Genomic DNA, 25235 nt, shown 5'->3' on the forward strand with positions numbered 1-25235 from the left:
GGACAGGCCTTTGAGTGCCAGTACTCTGGCCAAATTCCAAACTCCTGCACTTACCTGGCTTACCGACACGTAGAGGAGACTTATCGGCACCGCCGTTTCTGTTTGCCCATAATTACACTGACTCGGTGCTGAACAGTCTCCAACGTCATGACACAGAATATGTCAGATCAGACATGATAAGCACTAGATCCAGTCGCTGGGAGCTGGGGGAATAATATCCATCACAAGCATGGGATAGGTTCCCTCTTTGGTTATCTCCTTGGATTTCCTTATGTAAAAAAATACTTTGTTGTCTCCTAATGCCATTGGTCTTTATTCAATAGACACATGCACAAGTCGTCTTACTGGCATTAGACACTTAAAGCAAGAAAAAAGCCACTGACCCAAAAAGTGTGTTTTTAGTAGCCCCTGAATGTGAAGACATTTGATTTTTATTAAGAAATGCTGTTTACGTGAACTTGAAACTTCACCTCTAAAATGGGTTAAAACATACCATATGGAGGGCAGGAATTTGGAATGCCAGGGGAGGGTTAATTGCCACTGGTGCGTCAGAGAAGTTTGCGCATGGGCCGCCCTATTGAGCCAGCAGTAAGCTAGCATTCCTAGTCTGCAGACCGCAGACTTGCTTCGACCATTTGCGTAGAAATGTTACCAAGAGCTGTGTGGTTCTGTGTGGTGTTACCAAGAAATGTTACCAAGATTTGGCTTCAAATTCAAATTCTCATATATGGCGAGGCAACTGTTGTGTGTATGTGCGTCTGTGTGTGGGAGATTTCAGGAAGTGGTAAACAACCTTTTGATAACGTCCTTTTATAAGTCTGTCCAGTTTTTTTTTTTTTTGTGAGCACTGATTTTGATTTCTCCATCAGTATGAGTCATACAGGCAGGAATTTCCTGCCATAATCCAGAGCAGCGGCAGCCAGAATCCATGCAAACCTGGTCGGGCATGACTCCATCCAGCCATCGCCTTCGAGTCGAGGCCTGCTTCGCACAGTTACCCAATGTATCTTCTGAGAAATGAAAAACGTCATTATGATTTGCTTACTGGGCACCGGCGGTTAGCACTTCTGTTGTGATGGGGAAAAAAGACCCACAAAGACTTCTCTGTTTTCCAACACCAGTGATGGCTCCGCATTGTGACAGTCCGCAGCAGAATTCCACTTGTGTGGGCCATGAATCCGTTTTAAAGTTGGAATATCTGGTGTTTATTAACTGGAATGAAGACAAACTTACAACTTTCCACCAAATTCCAAATTCCTGAGTGAAGAACAATTTTGATCATAGCAACTGCAGATATAGGTTCATGTCTGATAGGCCATCTTTTCTGGGTTTGATTCCCGGCTTAACCTGTAAACTGTGGGATTGGTGTTTCACTGACAGAGTTGGATCCCAAAGGTGAATGGATGTTGAACTCAGGTCCCGTCTTGCTGGAATCAGTCATTGGACCGTTCATCGCCCAACGGTGTCTTTCACGAAGGGTCCGCGAGTTAACCCCTGCACCCTGAACAAGTCTAGTCTGTTCTTCTCAGGTATTCCTGCACACCAGGTGACACTCCTCGTTCCTATTTCATAGTGTGGTTGACTTTTGGGCTGCAGCTCCCACGCTTAAACCGATTGACACACACACAGGTGTTCGCGTCCCACAGGTAAGTGGCCATATGTAGGGCAAATCAGCAACATCTGCTTACTCATCACAGTTTTCCATTTGATAACCAGAAGGTTTTCTGAGTCGTTTCATCTTTCAGTGCAAAAACCGGAAAGATAAGTGTGTTATATTTACATTGAGATATGACCAAGAAATCCTCTTTTCAGGAATGATTTAACATTCTGCTGTTTGCCCCCAAAATGTGATATGATTGAATGGATGAACAAACTTGAAGTTAACATGTGTGATGCCATGTGTGGTCTCAGCAGAAACTGCGCCCAGAGATGACTACATGCTGGAAGGTAGCGGAGGGACAGATGAAGATTCAACTCAAACCTCACCGCTGAAGCGTATCCGTGAGTGAATAGAATCCCCTGTTACACCGGGGGAGGAAACCTGTGCTGTAAGCAAAGGACACTGATCAAACACCCAGTTTGTCAAGTTACACGACTCCAAAAACAACGTTTTGCCAAAACAGGAAGCTAGACGTAAGAGGGTTGGTTTTGGTTAGGTATAGGATTCATAGGGGTCGAAATGATAGTGGGTAAGGATAACGGGATGGCATGAGGTGGTAATGAACTGCTGGAGGGAAGGCTGCGATGTAACATCCCGAGGTATTGATGTCATTCTGCTCAAAATTGTTCATCCCAGATGGAGCAAGAAGTATATCCATGAGCATGATCTGCAGTTGATTTCAGTTAAAGCGAACTTCGGTGATTAGCTCACAAATCCCCCCTTTACCGCATCTCCAATACGCTGTCGGAGCATCGGAGCTCGGATGTTTCATAGGAATAGTCAATCCAATGGGTTGTCAATGTTGAAAACTCCATTTTTGTCATTGGGAGGTCTGTGCAACTCGACCACAAGACCTCCAGACATTAGGCAGGAAGTTGAAGTTGGAGCGGTTCCCCATCTTCGGAAACACACGACTAACCTTGCCTCTCTAGAACAGCTTAAAGTGGTGCATTTTTACCACACCCTCAAAAAATCACTTATAGTGGTGCATTTTTACCACACTCACAAAATCACTTAAAGTGGTGCATTTTTACCACACTCACAAAATCACTTAAAGTGGTGCATTTTTACCACACTCACAAAATCACTTAAAGTGGTGCATTTTTACCACAGTCACAAAATCACTTAAAGTGGTGCATTTTTACCACACTCTACACAAAATCACTTAAAGTGGTGCATTTTTACCACACCCTCAAAAAATCACTTAAAGTGGTGCATTTTTACCACAGTCACAAAATCACTTAAAGTGGTGCATTTTTACCACACCCTCAAAAAATCACTTAAAGTGGTGCATTTTTACCACAGTCACAAAATCACTTAAAGTGGTGCATTTTTACCACACTGTCACAAAATCACTTAAAGTGGTGCATTTTTACCACACTCTACACAAAATCACTTAAAGTGGTGCATTTTTACCACACTCACAAAATCATTTAAAGTGGTGCATTTTTACCACACTCTACACAAAATCACTTAAAGTGGTGCATTTTTACCACACTCACAAAATCATTTAAAGTGGTGCATTTTTACCACACTCTACACAAAATCACTTAAAGTGGTGCATTTTTACCACACTCTCACAAAATCACTTAAAGGGGTGCATTTTACCACACTCTCACAAAATCACTTAAAGTGGTGCATTTTTACCACACTCTCTCAAAATCACTTAAAGGGGTGCATTTTACCACACTGTCACAAAATCACTTAAAGGGGTGCATTTTACCACACTGTCACAAAATCACTTAAAGGGGTGCATTTTATCACACTGTCACAAAATCACTTAAAGGGGTGCATTTTACCACACTGTCACAAAATCACTTAAAGGGGTGCATTTTACCACACTGTCACAAAATCACTTAAAGGGGTGCATTTTACCACACTCACAAAATCACTTAAAGGGGTGCATTTTACCACACTGTCACAAAATCACTTAAAGGGGTGCATTTTACCACACTGTCACAAAATCACTTAAAGGGGTGCATTTTACCACACTGTCACAAAATCACTTAAAGTGGTGCATTTTTACCACACTCTACACAAAATCATTTAAAGTGGTGCATTTTTACCACACCCTCACAAAATCACTTAAAGTGGTGCATTTTTACCACACTGTCACAAAATCACTTAAAGTGGTGCATTTTAACATACTCTCACAAAATCACTTAAAGGGGTGCATTTTTACCACACTCTCACAAAATCACTTAAAGTGGTGCATTTTTACCACACTCTACACAAAATCACTTAAAGTGTGTGCATTTTAACATACTCTCACAAAATCACTTAAAGGGGTGCATTTTTACCACACTCTCACAAAATCACTTAAAGTGGTGCATTTTTACCACACTCTACACAAAATCACTTAAAGTGTGTGCATTTTTACCACACTCTCACAAAATCACTTAAAGTGGTGCATTTTTACCACACTCTACACAAAATCACTTAAAGGGGTGCATTTTTACCACACTCTCACAAAATCACTTAAAGTGGTGCATTTTTACCACACTCTACACAAAATCACTTAAAGTGTGTGCATTTTTACCACACTCTCACAAAATCACTTAAAGTGGTGCATTTTTACCACACTCTACACAAAATCACTTAAAGTGGTGCATTTTTACCACACTGTCACAAAATCACTTAAAGTGGTGCATTTTTACCATACTCTCACAAAATCACTTAAAGGGGTGCATTTTTACCACACTCTCACAAAATCACTTAAAGTGGTGCATTTTTACCACACTCTACACAAAATCACTTAAAGTGGTGCATTTTTACCACACTCTCACAAAATCACTTAAAGTGGTGCATTTTTACCACACCCTACACAAAATCACTTAAAGTGGTGCATTTTTACCACACTCTCACAAAATCACTTAAAGTGGTGCATTTTTACCACACTCTACACAAAATCACTTAAAGTGGTGCATTTTTACCACACTCTACACAAAATCACTTAAAGTGGTGCATTTTTACCACACTCTCACAAAATCACTTAAAGTGGTGCATTTTTACCACACTCTACACAAAATCACTTAAAGTGGTGCATTTTTACCACACTCTACACAAAATCACTTAAAGTGGTGCATTTTTACCACACTCTCACAAAATCACTTAAAGTGGTGCATTTTTACCACACTGTCACAAAATCACTTAAAGTGGTGCATTTTTACCATACTCTCACAAAATCACTTAAAGTGGTGCATTTTTACCACACTCTACACAAAATCACTTAAAGTGGTGCATTTTTACCACACCCTACACAAAATCACTTAAAGTGGTGCATTTTTACCACACTCTACACAAAATCACTTAAAGTGGTGCGTTTTTACCACACTCTACACAAAATCACTTAAAGTGGTGCATTTTTACCACACTCACAAAACCACTTAAAGTGGTGCATTTTTACCACACTGTCACAAAATCACTTAAAGTGGTGCGTTTTTACCACACTCTACACAAAATCACTTAAAGTGGTGCGTTTTTACCACACTCTACACAAAATCACTTAAAGTGGTGCATTTTTACCACACTCTACACAAAATCACTTAAAGTGGTGCATTTTTACCACACTCTACACAAAATCACTTAAAGTGGAGCGTTTTTACCACACTCTACACAAAATCACTTAAAGTGGTGCATTTTTACCCCACTCTCACAAAATCACTTAAAGTGGTGCATTTTTACCCCACTCTCACAAAATCACTTAAAGTGGTGCATTTTTACCACACTCTCACAAAATCACTTAAAGTGGTGCATTTTTACCACACTCACAAAATCACTTAAAGTGGTGCGTTTTTACCACACTCTACACAAAATCACTTAAAGTGGTGCATTTTTACCACACTCACAAAATCATTTAAAGTGGTGCATTTTTACCACACTCTACACAAAATCACTTAAAGTGGTGCATTTTTACCACACTCTCACAAAATCACTTAAAGGGGTGCATTTTTACCCCACTCTCACAAAATCACTTAAAGTGGTGCATTTTTACCACACTCTCACAAAATCACTTAAAGTGGTGCATTTTTACCATACTCTCACAAAATCACTTAAAGTGGTGCATTTTTACCACACTCTCACAAAATCACTTAAAGTGGTGCATTTTTACCCCACTCTCACAAAATCACTTAAAGTGGTGCATTTTTACCACACTCTCACAAAATCACTTAAAGTGGTGCATTTTTACCATACTCTCACAAAATCACTTAAAGTGGTGCATTTTTACCACACCCTACACAAAATCACTTAAAGTGGTGCATTTTTACCACACTCTACACAAAATCACTTAAAGTGGTGCATTTTTACCACACTCTCACGAAATCACTTAAAGTGGTGCATTTTTACCACACTCTCACAAAATCACTTAAAGTGGTGCATGTTTTCTGATGTTGTGTAGTGTGAGAGTTTTGAGTGTTCCTGGTTATATGATCGCAAAGTCAACTGATCACAGAGCTTCAGGAATGCTGTTCTCAATCCGGAGTGCACGTTCTTTCGAGTAGACGTCCTTCACCCAATCCAAGAAGTATTCAAGAAAAATGTCCTTTCTTATACATCAACATTTACTTTGCCCCAAAGGCCCAGCTGGCAAAATAGAGTGTAACTATAGCCATTGGTCAGCTGCAGGTTTGTTCACAACTCCAGCTTTTTACTAGATTATATTGGATCAAGAATATTTTATATTATGCACCAAAAAACAGCCTTTTGTGATGTGGTCAAAAAGTTGGCCTAACTCTGTTACATATACTGTATGTTAATTAAGTAATTAACTGTTCATGTAACATTATCCCTCAAGAAGGAATTTGTGAGTCTGAGTTTATTTGATCAGCTAAGTAGAACAGCCTGAAATACAATATATAATTCTTTAATTATTCAAAATCCAAGATGGACTTTTTTCTATTTTTTTTTTTTTTTTTTTTTTTTTTTTTTTGTATACAATATCGAGGCTCGTGAAAGAGCGAACATTAATCACATGAACACACAGAAAGACAAACCGACACATAAAACATAACATAGGGAGCGGTAGACAAGATGGGGAGAGAGGGGGAAGGACACAAACACAACATTTGAGAGCAGGGACCGAGAGACATGGAGACATCGAGAGATCTGAGAGAGGGCGAGGGCTTTGGGGGGGGGGGGGGGCGTGGGAAGGGGGCAGTGGGAGAGGTATAAAACATATGGACATTGCCAGGACTTCCAGGAAAGAAGTTGGAATTTCAAACAAGGTGGATCTGGGGTGAATTAGCGGGGGTAGAAAAGATCAAGGTTTTGGATAGGGGAAGATAAGAGATGGTGGTGAACAGCTGTTTTAAAGACCTGGAGGGAGGAGTGGGATTGAAGGGAGTGAGGGAGTTTGTTCCAGAGGCGGGAGAAAAGAGGAATGAAAGAGTGAAGGTGAGCGGAGAGCCGAGATTTCGGCAGTTTAACCATCAGAGGGTTGCTGGCAGATCTTGTGCGACCTGTAGGAATATTTGGGGGACAGAGCACAGAGAGAGCTGGGGGTGCAAGGCCGGAGAGGAGTCGGTAGAAGACAGAAAGACCACCTACCTGCCTGCGGTGAGTGAGTGAAAGGCCCTCAGAGATAGCTTCATCGCGGGAGATTCCAATAATTCTGAAAGCTTTGGTTTCAACAGCGTGAAGCCGAGCTAGGTGTGAGGCAGGAGCACCGGCCCATAGGGGAGAGCAGTATTCCATTGAGCTGCGGATGAAAGCCTTGTATGTGGTGAGGAGCTCAGGTGTGTCAACGAAGGACTTCGCACGACGGAGGATGCCCAGTCGGCGACTGGCTTTGGAGGCCAGCTTGGAAATGTGGTTTTCCCAGGAAAGATCATGGCAGATAGTGAGACCCAAAATCTTGAGCGACAGAACTTCTTGGAGAGGATTGTTGAGAAAGTGGATGGGAGGGTTGTCCAGTCGATCTTTTCGGAGAGACATAGTAAGAGTGTGAGATTTGTCAGGATTGAAAGACATGTTCCACTTGTTTGACCAGTCTGTGATTTTGTCCAGGTCTTCAGAGAGTGAGGAGGCAGCAGACTGCCGATCTGAGAGTTGTGAGATGAAGCGGCAGAAGGTGGAGTTCAAACATGTTGACTTAAAACATGTTTATGTGGTGGGTAGTGGGTAGGCCTACCCCTTATTTGTCGTGAAACAGGCAGAAATGGTTGATGTTGCTTTTGCAGCTCTTAAGGACATTTACATTGACATCCTGAATGAGTGTATGTATATGTCGACTATGACCTCCTTAATGGTCCTGATTATGCCAACCTTTATTGTGGAGTTGGCTGGGGGCTTGGCAGTTGCAGTCAAGGGTATGGGTGGGACCAAGGGCAAGGCCTTGTGGCAAGCCTGCTGGTGGAATATAAGTACTTGTTTTGCACTGGAATATGGCAGGTTAGGTGTGAAGGTTAAGCTGTGCATCAAAGAAGGAGCAAGGCCCAAATTCCTCAAGACAAGGCATGAACTCCTCAAGGCAAGGCATTAACTCCTCAAGGCAAGGCCTGAACTCCTCAAGGCAAAGCTTGAAATCCTCAAGGCAAGGCATTAACTCCTCAAGGCAAAGCTTGAACTCCTCAAGGCAAGGCATGAACTCCTCAAGGCAAAGCTTGAAATCCTCAAGACAAGGCATGAACTCCTCAAGGCAAAGCTTGAACTCCTCAAGGCAAGGCATGAACTCCTCAAGGCAAGGCATGAACTCCTCAAGGAAAGGCCTGAACTCCTCAAGGCAAGGCATGAACTCCTCAAGGCAAGGCATGAACTCCTCAAGGCAAGGCCTGAACCTGTATCTCTTCTGTTGAAATCAATTGTCCCAGTTCTGAAAGCCGACGGTTCTCTTCGGATTTGTGGCAATTAATTTTTTTATACAAAGTCAAAGTTCGTGGAAGACCTGGAATACAGAATGGATTAGGATGTAACAGAGAAAAATGAACAGAAGAAGTAGGGGGACCACACAAACAGCAGGACAGGGTTGAGGGACAAAATCTGCCAACATCACCGCTTTGCACAAAAAAGGTGCAAAAACAGATCCCAGCAACTACAGACCAATCAGCCTTCTCTCAATTATCAGTAAAGTCATGGAATCCATCATTGCATCAGATATGAAATCTTTCCTCTTCCCCAATGGCTTGATCTCTGATCATCAATTTGGTTTCAGACCTGGTCACTCTACTCTGGACATGCTGCTTCTGCTTTCTCAGCAATGGATGGAGGTCCTCAATGCCAAACAGGAAATTCGAGCTGTCTCCCTTGACATATCACGTGCCTTCGATACAGTCTGGCACCCCGCCCTGCTCACCAAACTCTCCTCTGTTGGTATCCATGGAAATCTCCACGCATGGCTGGCGGACTTCCTCTCTAGTCGTAGTCAACGTGTGGCGCTGAATGGGTTTCTCTCATCTCCTCTTCCTGTTCAGGCTGGAGTTCCCCAAGGCAGTGTTCTGGGCCCTGTGCTTTTTCTGGTCTTCATCAATGATCTCCCCGACTCTCTTGAAAATCCTCTCTATCTCTTTGCTGATGACTCTACTCTCTGTCGCTCCATTCTTCATCCCTCAGATCGACAGTCTGCAGCCTCCTCACTCTCTGCAGACCTGGACAAAATCACAGACTGGGCAAACAAGTGGAACATGTCTTTCAATCCTGACAAATCTCACACTCTTACAATGTCTCTCCGAAAAGACCGACTGGACAACCTTCCCATCTACTTTCTGAATAATCCTCTCCAAGAAGTTCTGTCACTCAAACTTTTGGGTCTCACTATCTGCCATGATCTTTCCTGGGAAAACCACATTTCAAATCTGGCCTCCAAAGCCAGTCGCCGACTGGGCATCCTCCATCGTGCGAAGTCCTTCCTTGGCACACCTGAGCTCCTCACCACGTACAAGGCTTTCATCCGCAGCTCAATGGAATACTGCTCTCCCCTCTGGGCTGGTGCTCCTGCCTCACACCTAGCTCGTCTTCACGCTGTTGAAAGCAAAGCATTCAGAATCATTGGAATCTCCCCCGATCAAGCTAACTCCAAGGGCCTTTCACTCACTCACCGCAGGCAGGTTGGTGGTCTTTCCGTCTTCTACCGACTCCTCTCTGGCCTTGCCCCCCCAGCTCTCTCTGGGCTCTGTCCCGCAAATATTCCTACAGGTCGCACAAGATCTGCCTGCAACCCTCTTATGGTTAAACTGCCAAAATCAAGACTGTCTGCTCACCTTCACTCCTTCATTCCTCTTTTCTCCCGCCTCTGGAACAAACTCCCTCACTCTCTTCAATCCCACTCCACCCTCCAGGTCTTTAAAACAGCTGTTCACCACCATCTCTTATCTTCCCCCATCCAAAACCTTGATCTTTTCTATCCCCGATAATTTCACCCCAATTCCACTTTTTGAAATACCAACTTCTGTCCTGGAAGTCCTTGGTGTCCTTGTGTTTTATACTTTTCCCACGCCCCCCCCCCACCCCTTCCAACGCCTCCTCCCCCCGAGCCCTCTCCCTCCCACACATCTCCCTGCTCTCAAATGTTGTGTGCTCTCAAGTGTTTGTGTGCTTCCCATTCTCTTGTCTTCCGCTCCCTCTTTTTATATATTTTGTTTGTCTGGTTGATTTGTTTGTGAAGTAAATGTCATGGGGGGTTCTGGAATGTCAGCTCTTTCACGAGCCTCGATTCAGTATACAAAAAAAAAAAAAAAAAAAAAAAAATAGGGGGAGACCTAATAGAAAAGAACAGAAAGAGCAGAGAGGGAAAGAAAGAAAGGAAGAGATAGAAGACAGAGACCGCCGACCTTTCTGCAATGTGATGATAAGTCCACCTTCAACTGGGTAGCGGTCATTGATCAGGACCCGATTTCTAGGATTGAAGACCCATTGGCAGTGTTGAGAAGTGGTCAGACATAGTCTAAGTTTTGATCTAAACATCAGGGTTTTATCATCCCGTCCGTGTGTCATGTCGTACGTCATCAACCCTGGTGGAAAATTTTCCAGAAATTCATGAAAGACAATATAAAACCGATACCATTTCCTCGGCTGGATGACATTCTTGTGTCAGGCAGAAACCAGGAAGACCACCTGGACGACTTAGGCGAAGAGTTTTGTAATCTGTGGGAGGTGGAAATTCAGTTGAACTAATCAAAATGCCTCGTTTTTGCAGAATCAGTCACATACTATGGTTTCCGGGTCGACAGGATGGGTTTTCGGCCTGTCCAGGAGTCAGTGCAGACATTGTGGCTGCGCTTCAGCCAAAGAATGTGAGCCTGCTGAAGAGTTTTCTTGGGACGTTGAATTACTATCACTTTCTTCCAAAGGTTTCAGCTCCTTCATATTTAACGGCAAATCAACTGGGATATTCTGTTCATGAAATCTTTCCTATAATCTGATAAAACAAATTCCAAAATGTCATCCTCTCTAAACCTCAGGCTCTATGTTGACCACCACATGTATACCCCCCTTTTCTCACATGTGAAATCACTTGTAAACGAGTATCCTGTCATGCTATCCCTACAGTCGTTCAATGCAGTAGCCACTTCACACCCATGTTGTCTTACATATACCTACACATGTGTTTTATTTCATGTCGCAAGTCTACTGCAAGAGCTCCGCATAGTTGTTGCTGCTGTTGTTGTGGTTCTTGTTGGGGTCGACTTTTGAAATGTGCACCCATTGGTCGACAGCTGCCGGACGCCATCCACATTTGTCGCTTTACTCCACCCACCATAGCACCCAGACAAAATAATATGGCTGCCATCTTGTTTTTCTAAACCTCTTATTGTCCCCCGTCGCACCGCGGAGCGAAAGGGGGACTATGGTTTTCCCCTCCGTCCGTGTGTGCGTCCGTCCGTGCGTGCGTCCGTCCGTGCGTGCGTCCGTCCATCCGTGCGTGCGGGCGTGCGTGGGGGTGTGCGTGCGTGCGTGCGTAAGCGAAGGACCTAATTTGGTGTGTGGGTGCAACCCACGTCAAAATCCAAGATGGCCACCACCATACATATGTCTGAACCTTGTGAGCGAAATATCTTGAAAAATAAGCGAAGTACCAACTTCTAATCTGGTGTGTGGGTGTATCTAGGCACAAGGAAGAACGCTATTGAAAATTGGGTCGCCACCTCAAAATCCAAGATGGCCGCCTTGCGTCTTCCACTTTGTCAACTCACATCACTTCACCGACGGGGGACGTAGGCGTAACGCTTGTTCACCTTAAAATATCTTTGCCCCTCTACGTACCTGTAGCTATGTCTACTCACTCACACAGCACCCTTGACTCATGTCGCCATGTTGTTTGGATTCCATGACCATCGACTGCTGGGAATTTAAAAAGCAATATATTGTGTGAAGCAAAATGATTACCTGGCGTTAGGTAACCAATTTTGAACAAGATATAGAAACCTGTGTTAAAATGCATTTTTATAAACATTTATGAAGTTAGTACATTTAACGCTAATCCTCATTTTAACCCCATGAGGGACATTATAGCTTTCATACTCAATTTGGATTGACTGGTCTGACATGAAATAAAACCACAGCTGCCGAAAATATTTGAAATCTGACATGACGTTGGCGAAGGGCTTCATTATTGTCTTTCCTTAGTATGCCCTAAAGCAGTGGCATGACATCATGTTCAAATGAATGGGATGCATTCTTTAGTCACCTGGAAGCATTGCTTTGTATTATTGGTATGAGGATTGACAGGTGATCTTGGAAAACCAGTTTTTATAACAGGACTCCATATTCCATTTGAACATTTTATTTTCCTGGTTTGTTCTTTGTTATGTTTTGAGAGCATATCTCATGGTGCTGGGTGTATGTATATATTTATGTGCCATGCTCTGTTAGAGTGTTAGTGCTGTCGAAGCAGTTTCTTGGCAAAGGTTGCGCTGGGTGGTGAAACAGCAGGACGACAGTTTATAGCTTGGTCAGGATTCAAACACAGGCAAGATGGTGTAGAGACGTGTGTGCGTACCCCTATGCCATACATATATACATACGCATACATACATACACACACACACACATACACACACATACACACACACATACATACACACACACACACACATACATACACATACATACATACATACAAACACACACACACACACACACACACAAATACATACACACATACACACACACACACACACACACACATACATACACATACATAGACACATACACACACATACATACACACATACATACACAAACATACACATACATGCATACATACACACACACACACACACACACACATACACACACACACACACACACACACACATACACACACACACACACACACACATACACACATAAACACACATACACACACACACATCCACACACACACACACATACACACACACATACACACACATACACACATAAACACACATACACACACACATACATACACACACATACACACATACACACACACACACACACATACACACACACACACACACACACACACACACACACACACATACACACACACATACACACACATACACACATAAACACACATACACACACACATACATACACACACATACACACATACACACATACACACACACACACACACACAAACACACACACACACGCACACGCACACATACACACACACATACATACACACACACACACACACATACACATACATACATACATACAAACACACACACACACATACATACACACATATACACACACACACACATACATACACATACATAGACACATACACACACAGATACACACACATACATACACACATACATACACAAACATACACATACATGCATACATACACACACACACACACACACACATACACACACACACACACACATACACACACACATACACACACATACACACATAAACACACATACACACACACATACACACATACACACACACACAAACACACGCACACATACACACACACATACACACACACGTTTCTCTTCTCTCATCCTAATCATTAAAAACAAGCGTTACGCCTAGGTCCCCCGTCGGTGAAGTGATGCGAGTTCACAAAGTGGAGGACGCAAGGCGGCCATCTTGGATTTTGACGTGGTGACCCAATTTTCAATAGCGTTCTCCCTTATGCGTAGATACACCCACACACCAGATTAGAAGTTAGTAGTTCGTTTATTTTTCAAGATATTCTGCTCACAAGGTTCAGACATATACATGGTGGCGGCCATCTTGGATTTTGACGTGGCGACCCAATTTTCAATAGCTTTCTTCCTTCTGCCGAGATACACCCACACACCAGATTAGAAGTTGGTAATTCGCTTATTTTTCAAGATATTCTGCTCACAAGGTTCAGACATACATGGCGTCAGACATACATGGCGGCGGCCATCTTGGATTTTGACGTGGGTTGCACCCACACACCAAATTCGAATGTGGTCCTTCGCTTATGCACGCACGCACGCACGTACGCATGCACGCCCGCACGCACGGACGGACGGACACACGGACGGAGGGGAAAACCATATTCCCCCTTTCGCTCCGCGGTGCGACGGGGGACGACAAGACACCAGCTCTGCAGGAGCTGTAGTCCAGAAGAACTTCCGAAGATTTTCCCAGAAGGTGCAGGAATAATCACAAAGCTTCACAAAGAGGGTGATTTGAAGAGTTAAAGAAGAACTGTCACCATCTCGTATATACTTGACATGACAAGTTCAGTGTGGGAACATTTTGAATGTATTTTGTAAGAATCTGCTCTCCTCCATTTGGAATACTGCTCTCCCCTCTGGGCTGGCGCACCTGCCTCACATCTTGCTCACCTTGATGCTATGGAAACCGATGCCTTCAAGATCATGGGAATCTCCCGCAATGAAGCTGAGTCCATGGGTCAATCACTTCGCCATCGTAGACAGGTCGATGGTCTCTGTCTTCTTCTCCCTCATTTCTGGTCTTGCTCCCTCCCTCTGCTCTTTCCATGCTTTGTCCCACCAGGTTCCTGCAGGGCTCCTACGGTCCCCCGTCAACCCCCTTCTGGTTGATCACTCCTCACCTCCACTGATTTTCTCCTCCTCTTTTCCCACCTGTGGAATCAATTTCCACCTCCTCTTCAATCTCATTCTTCTCTCCAGATCTTCAAGAGAACTGTTCACCACCATCTCAGATCATCCCCAGTCCTCCACCATGATCTTCTCTAACCTTGTTAACTCCATCCAAGTCCAGGGCTGCAGAGAAGAATGGGGAAGACTTAGCCCCTGATTTCCAGTGGGGGTGCAACCACCATGAAGAGGCATTCCGGATAGTTGTGGTTGGGTGTTGTATCAATAGGTATACCGTCTGTTGGCCACCCCACTCGAAAAGGAGGTCACCTCTGCTGGTTGGGTGTCTAATTTCAGGAAGGAGTTGATGAGTTATTGCCAGTGTCGCACAGTACTCCTCACCCCATAAAATGCTTTTCCCAGGGGAATTCCACCGTCGTGTCATAAAGTTCGTCCATTCTGGTGGATTTTGCCCCTTCGTGCTATTGCCAATAATGTCGGAAGATACTGATGATATTCTCCTGTATTAGAGTCCATCATTTGCAATCATGAGAGAACCATTGATCAGCTGTCCAATGGATACATGGAAGTTGTTCCGAGAGGACATGTTGTGGGAAATGTGCCGCGGCAGCCGCTTCATGTGTGTGAACTCTTAACGGTGGATGTGGATCAACAAACAACAATCTTTAAATTTTGGATAAACACCTGATACTAGTTTGTACAAAGGTGTGCCGCAGCACAATATGTATGTGTGTGCAGCACAAGATGTATGTGTGTGCAGCACAATATGTATGTGTGTATGCATGTGTGTGTGCATGTGTGTATGCATGTGTGTATTTATCTCTCTGTGTGTGTGTGTGTGTGTGTATGCATGTGTGTATGCATGTGTGTATGTACGTGTGTATTTATGTGTGTGTGCGTGTGTGTGCGTGTGTGTGTGTGTGTGTGTGTGTGTGTGTGTGTGTGTGTGTGTATTATGTGTGCATGTGTGTATGTATGTATGTGTGTATGTTGCTTTTGGGGGGGGAGGGGTGAGGGAAAGGTTTTTTGGGGAAACGAACAAAGGTGGGAGATCTGCTATTCTAGCCAAATTATAATATTCTGCTGCAACATGGCGAGGCCCCAGCCCTAAAATGACGCTACCAACAGACACGTGATGTGTACTCTCGGAACTCTTACAGTTAAGTTGTTTGTGTTTTTCGCATAACCTATCTGAGATGGTGTCCGTCAACTTCAAACAAAAACGTTTTTTATGCCTTCGCCCCCGAAGGTGGTGGGAGGCATTACGTTTTCGGGTTGTCCTCCATCCGTCCGTCCGGGCTAAACCTCGTTTTTCTCAGCAACCACATGTCTGATTGAGATGAAACTTTCAGGGTAGGAGAGTGACACCCATACAGAATGTTATCATAATTGTGACGTCATAGGTCACGTGGTATGGCAGCCATCTTGGATTAAACGCAAATAATTAAAATATATATTTCTCCGAAACAGCTGAATGGAAAAATTTGACACTTGGCACATTGTAAAAACCTCCCAATGGCGAACAAAAGCATGATCATGATGACATCATCAGTGAAGTTGTATACCAGCCATAAATGTTTTAATCGAATGCCTCATCCTCAAAATCTGAAATTTCATGCACATGATGTCTGATCCATTGGTATTGAAATATTAAATTTATGACATCATAGGTCACATGGTTTGGCAGCCATATTGGATTTAAGGGAAATATAAAATAATTATATCTCTGAAACCGCTCACCCGATCCATGCGAAATTTTATAAATGTCATTTAACGTCATTATTGCATATAATTTGAAAATGATGACGTCGTAGGTCACGTGGTTTGGCAGCCATCTTGGATAGAAAAACGAACCTTATCCGATCAACACGAAACTTCACAAACGTGATCCCCTACTCATACATATGCAGAGTGTACATTTTTGATGTCATATGTCACGTGGTTTGGCAGCCATATTAGCCTGAAAGCCGATATTTAAAAAAAATCCCTTCTCCGAAAACGCTTCACCGACCGATGTGAAACCTGTCCTGTGGTAGAAATGTTAAACTTCAAAACAGCTGAAGGGAAACAAACTTTATTTTTAGGACAGTGAATGAGGGCATCCACCCATCGTCATGGGAAGGGACTATGCGGAGGCATATTGGTGACACAGTCGTATTGCTCTTGTTTCACAAGTTTCATAATCGACCATTTTTTTCTTATTCATGAACCCGTTAAGGCAAAAAAAATTGTATTATGGCCGGAAGTGGCGTTAATATGAACTTTTGAAAATCCATGCTACCGGTGCACCTTTCCCCTTTCGTGTGGTGCTCCATGGTATTACTCTATGGAGACCTCTCCTTGGTGAGGTAACATTTAACCTTGGTGAGAAACATTTGAATCTTCAGTTACGACTGCAGAATCGCTCTCAGTGATACTCATCGCAACACAAGTACTCCGAAAAACAGGAAGTGGGAGCTAGTTTTTGTTTTTGCTCTAGTTTTTGAATGAAGAATGGCATAATGTACGTACATCCATGAGGACGTTCAAGCAGATAAGACAACTGGATTAATTTCTCCTTCGAAAGACAACTTGCTTCAAGGTGCTGCCCGTCCACATAATGCACCAGGAGGGCAATTTGGTGTTTAATTCCATTTCTTCGACATCAAACTTCGAACCAGAAAGACAACATTATTGCCGCTGTTTCCAGATGCAAATATGATGTTAGTATGATGGATCAAGTGTTATGATGTTTAAGGTGCAGACTATCATTCAAACTTGGATTACAGGTGCAACGTCATCGGAGCAATTGTAAAGGATCCGTCTGTGCTTCTTCAATCAAACGTTATGGTTTCCTATTTATTTTGGAACAGGAATTCAATCTCCATTCTCATGTTAGACTTCTCCGGCTCCTTGTCCTGCTGGGATAAGGAGAAGAATTTTCAAGATGAAGACGTTTCTTGGAAGAACACAAGCTCTCCGTGACGTCCTGGCCAAAAAAGGACTGGAAAATCACTCGGAGGATAAATGCATATGGTTTCTCTCTTAGGAACCAGAAATCTCTGCTGAACTGAGAAGTGATTTGAAAAGCAGCAACGGTAACCGTCAAACGTCCTATCATTCGAGGCGGAGGATCGAGAGGCGACCATGTTCCGATGGCCTATCGCACAACTACACAAGCCGAGAGCTTCGTGATGACAAGTTGACCCTTTTGCCATTTTCGAATTCCTAGTTGGAATTGTTTTTTTTTTTTGTATACAAGATCGAGGCTCGTGTAAGAGCTAACATTGATCACAAAAAGACAAACTGACACATAAAACATACAACAAAGGGAGCGGCAGACAAAATGGGGAGCAGGGACATCAGGAGATCTGTGGGAGGGAGAGGGCTTGGGGGGAGGAGGCATGGGAAGGGGGGGGGGGTGGTGGTGGGAGAGGTAAAAAAAAATACACATGGACACTGCTAGGACTTCCAGGAAAGAAGTCGGTATTTCAAAAAAGTGGATCTGGGGTGAATTAACAGGGGTAGAAAAGATTAAGGTTTTGGATGGGGGAAGATAAGAGATGGTGGTGAACAGCTGTTTTAAAGACCTGGAGGGAGGAGTGGGATTGAAGAGAGTGTGGGAGTTTGTTCCAGAGGCGGGAGAAAAGAGGAATGAAGGAGTGAAGGTGAGCAGAGAGTCTTGAGTTTGGCAGTTTCACCAGAAGAGGGTTACTGGCAGATCTTGTGCGACCTGTAGGAATATTTGGGGGACAGAGCACAGAGAGAGCTGGGGGGGGGGGGGCAAGGCCGGAGAGGAGTCGGTAGAAGACAGAAAGACCACCTACCTGCCTGCGGTGAGTGAGTGAAAGGCCCTTGGAGTTAGCTTCATCACGGGAGATTCCAATGATTCTGAAAGCTTTGGTTTCAACAACGTGAAGCCGAGCTAGGTGTGAGGCAGGAGCACCAGCCCAGAGGGGAGAGCAGTATTCCAATAAGTTGCGGATGAAAGCCTTGTATGTGGTGAGGAGCTCAGATGTGCCAAGGAAGGACTTCGCACGACGGAGGATGCCCAGGCGGTGACTGGCTTTGGAGGCCAGCTTGGAAATGTGGTTTTCCCAGGAAAGATCATGGCAGATAGTGAGACCCAAAAGCTTGAGTGACAGAACTTCTTGGAGAGGATTGTTGATAAAGTAGATGGGAGGGTTGTTCAGTCGGTCTTTTCAGAGAGACATAGTGAGAGTGTGAGATTTGTCAGGATTGAAAGACATGTTCCACTTGTTTGACCAGTCTGTGATTTTGTCCAGGTCTGCAGAGAGTGAGGAGGCTGCAGACTGCCGATCTGAGGGATGAGGAATGGAGCGGCAGAGAGTGGACGCTTGCTGACCAGGTACTACCCAGCTGCCATAGTCGGCCTCACGGCCTATTTACAAGAAGCCACGTTTGGAGTTTATCATCGTATTGAGATGGATTGCCGTTGTTGGAGGAGTTCTTCTTGATACGTAAAAAATTAGAACAGAAGGATGTTTTGTGTTAATGTTCAAAATGGAGGTTATATTGCCTCCGTTTACAATGCATCGCGGCTCGTGTTTCAGGACGTTTACTGAGAAATCACCAGGACTGTGTAACCGTATTCGATGTGAGGGCCCAAAGGCCTTTTGTTCACGTGCTCAGTGGAACCCGAGCCACCCTACACTCCCGGCCGTACAGTTGAGCGGCTGCTGGCACCTTGACATCTCTGAATTAGTCCCAAACTTTACAGGGTGTATCTTTTAAAAGTTACACGTCAGGAGAGGCATTCTGGAGCGAGTTGCCGAGCAAGGAACAATTTCCATTTCATGCGTTCAATTGAATATTGATCCAGGGTGCAGGAATGCTTCAGAATAGGCCGATCGAGAAATCTTCTTTGAAGAAAACAGAATTATGTTGGCAAAGGTGCATTGGAAAGTCTCCGCAATATCTTTTATTGTTTTCTTTTATCGAGCACAAGCTGCAAAACCAGACGGAGGAGTCGAGGCGGTCAGCATTTCTGTATAAAACTGACAATGAAAAAGGATTTTTGGCTTTAGCTTGCTGGAAGTGAAATGGAGTCTTTGGGCGTGGTGGGGAGGAAGAAAATGTGCTGCTGATGAAGGGGGATGTGAGGCATCAGATTTTCCATGCGAGGGTGATGAGCAGGGGTGGCGGTCGGTGAGTTTTATGAAAATGTCCATGGATAGATCACTTTCAAATTAGTCATGGCACCGACCGGAAGTGCAACCGCAAGTGCCAAGTTTGGCAAACTGAGGAACAGTTGCTGGAAGTTCAGTCATACTGCAAAGATACTTTCCAACAGTTTGGAGTTTGGCAAAAGCATGTTGCTGAACGATATTAAGTTGACAACCTGTAGGATGGAAAAGGTTGTTTTTTTTTTTCTTTCAAGGTAGTTATTTTGGCTTTTTGATGGTGCTATGGAACCATCTCCAACTACAATGTGAAGACCACGACTTGTTTTCCTGTGATTTCCTCCAAGTTTTCAATTGGAGGTGACCACGTCAAGCGTCCATGCTTTGCGGATACATGGCGTCAGTGTAGCTGGTTGCAATGAAGCTCATGTGCTTTAGGTTAAACGCGTCACAGTGGGCAAGCGGCCTGGTCTCCCCTCCCTAGCTCGCCTCGGGCCTCCTTGCTCGTTCCGTACTTTGCTGGCTGGCTGCGCGTGGTTGGGTGGGGTCCCTAGAAAAACTAGGAATGTGCAGCTGGAGATGTAGAGCAGGCCGTCCTCCACGAAGCGATGGGGAGGGGGTGGCCTATGTGGTGGAATTTGCTAAGGGAGGCTGAAGCAGAGGTGTGGGTGGCAATGTGAGCCTTGGGGACAGACAATGTCACGTGCTATTCCATATGACCAGCCCTGCTGGAAGAAGGGAAGAGTTGAACATTCGCAAGAATTTTGGAAGAATGCGTTAGGTTTTTATTTTTCGAAATCATTGTTTCGATTTGTTGTATGTTGTTAAGTTGTTCATGTCTTTTTGTACTGGAAGAAATTTGGGAAGTGTGATCCTTAACATTTACAGAACTTTTTCCAGGCCTTGAATTGTTTTCATGGGGTGTGGAGGGAAAAAGTGGGGGTGTGATGGATTTCCTGCCGAAACAAACACCAAGCTATGAAAAGGACGATGCAAACGAGATTTTCTCATCAGTTGAAGTCAATTTTTCAGAAGAAAACATTTCATTAATCTTTCTTTTTCTCCAAAATCTGTTGTCCAATACCGGTTGTTGACATAACGTTTTGCAAATTCAACATGGCCAATGTACACTGCACTAACTCATGAACTGTTCCACTGGCCTGTAAAAATCTTCCCTTCTCCCCCGCTCTCTCTCTCTCTTTCCCCCTCTGCGGGTGTGCCGGACTGCATAGTATCTGGTTTGTCGGACGGACGTGTCTGAAAATAGTACATCATGCTATGCATGGCATGTCCTCGTGAGAAAAGAAATGTTCAACTGGCATTCCGTGCCACTCGAGAATCCCGCTCGTGGATGCATAACCTTTGCTCTTGCAGCTCTCTCTCTACTTTCTACTTGTTGACCATCTCCAGCTTCTTCTTTGTCACTTTACTTTTATTTTCTGCTCATCTTTTTTGAAAAGCTTTCATCCTCTTACAGGCGTCTGCGTATCCCTGCTCAGAGTCTCCACTTTTCTCTCTATCTGTTCTAACTCCCTGCCTGCCTGCTATACCTCTGAACCTGCTCACTGTCCCTAATTTGCAGCAATTCTCCACTCTTTCTACTCTCAAATCCCTCTTCCCGGCCCCAGCTGCCCTAGCACGTGCCTTCTGCCCGCCATGATTAATACCAGAAGCATATTGTGGGTGGAGGGCCTGGGGTGGGTCAGCCTTTTCCTTCTCCAGGCCCTCCCTGGTTCTCTCACCCTTCAGGTTTCCCCAACTTCTCCATGCTGCCTCACCCCTCGCTCCATCATGTCCACGGCAGTCAAACACGCCTTCTTCATTTTCCTACATCCCCCTTGCTTTTCCACGCCCCCACGCCCCCACGCCCTCACTCCTCACTCTCTGACTGCATTGCTCACATTCCTGCCAGTGTTCCCTGCAAGTTAAACTTGAAGCTGCCTTTTCTTATAGCGTCTGCGAAATCATCCATTGCTTTGCGCCCTGCAAGCAGCTGAAGCCTACCCCCACCTAATTCAATCCAGAAAGTAAAAGAATGTTCCAAGTCTCATCTTACTGCCTATCATACCTCATCAAGGCCTCAGATTGGCTTTACAATCACACATAATGAGTTAGTGAGTTTGCCATTCTCCTCTTTTGCTTTCCATGCAGATCGGCAATGCTTATCTGGGTCTGCCAAGACCTTCGGAGATGTGCGTCAATCCTGTTCAGGTCGATCAGAACTACGTTTGAGGCCGAGCTTGAGTTTGGGAGCGTTTTTGATGATTTAAAAAAAGCTTTATTTGGGTTTCAATTTGGATTTGGATCTCAGAACATTTCAAATTGGAGTGTTATGGCGATAAAGATCTGTTGAAGACTTAACTTTTTTTCTTTCCTTTTTTTTTACTTGTCCTGTAATCTTGCCTTTCTGGCCATGCGCACTTGTGTTGATGAGAACAAGATCAGGGATGTTTTGCAACGGATACATTTATCTGCACTCACATCTATCCACAAGGAAATTGAGACACAGGAGAAGGACATTTAACCCACCATGCCCGTGCCATATCCACATCCATTCGCTCAATGCAGTACGTCTCAATTTACGTCTCCTCTATATACTCATCCCAATCTTATCATAATTTGAATGCAGCCGGCTTTATGCCTTCATCCAAAGGATGGTGTACTCTGAGATGCAGCTCCCCCTGCCGGCACTGCACCAGGATGGCAGTTTTAATGAGATTTTTCCCCAAATCAATTGCTAGCTGAGATGCCAAATGCCGGGGAAGTCGTACCCAGCCGAGCCGCCCAAAAGCTGGCAACACCCAACCATTCATGGAGCTCTCTCATCCAAGTTTTAACTGTCTTCGACTCCGCTTAGCTGTTGGAATCTTAAGGGATCAGGCACATTCAAGCCAGTGTGATGTGAAGGTCATCAGTGAGTTCAATTGATCACAAACCGACGTAAAGCAAATGTTAAATGGTCATTTGGGTATAAAATCTAAAAAGAACTTGACTGAAAACTGCTATCCTAACATGTAGAGGAGCATCTCGAAGTTCCCCCTAGAACCTAGATAATGCATCGAGCTCCACTCCTTGAGATTACATTCAGCTGAAAGTTGAAAGTAGCAAAGTTTCTTTTCCTCTTTGCGCATCCATTGTGCCATGGCAAACACTCATCCACAGCGATGAGCACCTAGGATAACACCACCCACACCGTTCTCCCATCAAGTCCCGAGCACGTCTCCAAAGCCAACAACTTTTACGGTCTCTCCTTCCCAGCATCTCCCACTCCCTTCCATCAGCCACCATTCCCTCCATGTGGTCCTCCTTTTTGGCTGGGCGGGGCCGAACCTCTTAGCTCCGTTGCCTCGGCCGTGCCACTCACAGTCGCGAAGGGGGAGATAGCGCAAGGAGGTCTGAGAGAGGGTGGCAACCGCCTGTACTCTCATTTCTTCACCGAGCCGTGCCCCGTGCCACTGCTGCGGGCGAAGCGAAGACAAAGTCTACACGGAACCTTCACGAGAGACTTCTGGACGTGACCGAGGGCTCCAAAAGCTTCCATCCCACCCCGCGTTGGATCAAGCGCACGTGTCGCCTTCTGCTTTTCACCAACATGGGATAAGCGGAGGTTAGTCTGGGCGAGGATCTAAAATGCCAACTTGTTTACGCTTTCCTTCGGAGCATGCTTGCTCGTTTCACCAACTTCAGTTGACATTTTTGGCACCGTGTTTTTTGGGGAATGGGGTTTGACAAGGAAAAGTTTTTGTTTAGAGATCTCTGCTGTCATCAACATCTTCATAGCTTAAGTACTTCTTCTAGTCCTCATTAACTCCACTGTATACGAATAAAACCTCAGTACCTATAAACTGCTGCTTTTCAACTTCCAAATGGGAAGGTCCGGTTGGGATTGAACTTTGAGAAGTTTACTTTATTCCTCGTTTGTTGCACCTTTTGGGGAGTTTTCATGTCTGGAGAGCAAAATAGCCAAAGATTTACTCCTAAGGTTGATGGAGAAACTTTTGAGTTGCTTTTGGGTTGGGAAGGAGCTGAGCGAGTGCGTTTGTGAGGATCGGGGATGATCCGCCTTGGAATGGGGGCGCTGAGCGGGGTTGTATTGGCAGCGAAGAGAGCACAGGGTGTGGCACTCTTATTAGGGACTACAGCAAGACTTGGGGCCTTGACTTTCATGATTTGCTTTGATATGACACCCATCGGGGTCACAACCGTTTACTTCCTGAAACTTCTGCTCTGGTTAAGGCATGAACGGATCAGCGTGCGGCAGTGGTTAAGTGGTTAAAGGGAGGAAGGAAAGGTGGTTAAACTTGGCTGTGCTTGTTTCCCAAACTTGAGCCAATCTTTTCATTAGGTCTGAATTTTTGCCAAGGAAGTAACGAATATTGACAAATAAAAAGGAAATGTTCTAGGTTTTCTTGGCTTGACAGGTAAACAAGTTATGGACATAATTTTCATGATCGGTTCTTGTACTCGGACATCTCGAGATGATGGAGTGAGTATATCATACGCAACTTAGGATGAGCTAGCTGCGAAGGATGTAGCACTCACTGTATTTCATCTACATCGGTAAACATTAGAAATTTGGATGTGGACACTTTCTCAGACACTGTGACAATGCGGTGAAAGTTTGTTCTCGCTGACCTTTGAACTCATGCTATGACCTCAAGCTTCAGTTAAATTTGTCACCGAAGGTGGGAGCAGGTTATGTTTTCAGTCCTGTCTGTTTGTTTGTGGACAGGGTATTTGAAAAATTAGTGGATCAATTTGGACGAAATTTGGTGCACAGGTTGTGTATGCGACAAGGATTAAATGATTCGATTTTGGTGAAAATCCGGATGCTAGAATTTTGGACAGGTTGGGTGTGCGACAACTAAGAATCGATTCGATTCGATTTTGGTGAAGATCCGAATCCGAGAATTTTTTTTTTTTTTTCAAGTCATTTCAACCATTGAGTGATCGGGCCAAAAACGATATATATCATGATATTTCAAAAAGTTGTGGATGGATTATAACAAAGCTTGGTGGACGAGTTGGTTTGGTGACGAGAACAATCCGATTCGATTCTGGTTCAGGTCAGGATCCAGATCCGGCATATCAGTGGGATCCAAAACGTAAACTGTTCAACCTGGCGGAGGTGTGCTCTGACCGAAGGTCGTTGTAGTTTAATTTCTGCATCCATTACAACCTGATACACATCTTTGTGTCACTCATTATATTCTGATGCTTTTCTTGCCTCATTCTTTGCTTTCATATTAAAAATAAATAAGCATAATAATAATAATAACAATAATAAATAATAAAAAAACAGATGTCTTTGAACTCAATACCCAAAGAGACGTGTAATGTGCAATTATCAGAAGGATGAGCAAAGTTTGATTTCAACATCAGTGTTGGACAACATTGTTTTAGACTTTCTTTTGCCAATCAATTTGATTTTACAAAAAA

General features: G+C 44.1%; 1 protein-coding gene across 2 annotated transcripts in view; it reads left to right on the forward strand.

Annotated features, from left to right (window-relative positions):
- Positions 1-22650: 22650 nt before the first annotated feature.
- AHNAK (AHNAK nucleoprotein) overlaps positions 22651-25235 on the forward strand; it is a 91079-nt gene continuing 88494 nt past the window's right edge. Inside the window, exon 1 of one of the 2 annotated variants that reach the window (XM_068115489.2) lies at positions 22651-23403. The gene's annotated coding sequence lies outside the window, so the exon portion shown is untranslated. The remainder of the gene's footprint in view (positions 23404-25235) is intronic. The other variant, XM_078779120.1, reaches the window with a different exon arrangement.

Source organism: Myxine glutinosa, chromosome 5 (assembly GCF_964187855.1).
Source record: "Myxine glutinosa chromosome 5, kmMyxGlut1.1, whole genome shotgun sequence".
Taxonomy (NCBI): domain Eukaryota; kingdom Metazoa; phylum Chordata; class Myxini; order Myxiniformes; family Myxinidae; genus Myxine; species Myxine glutinosa.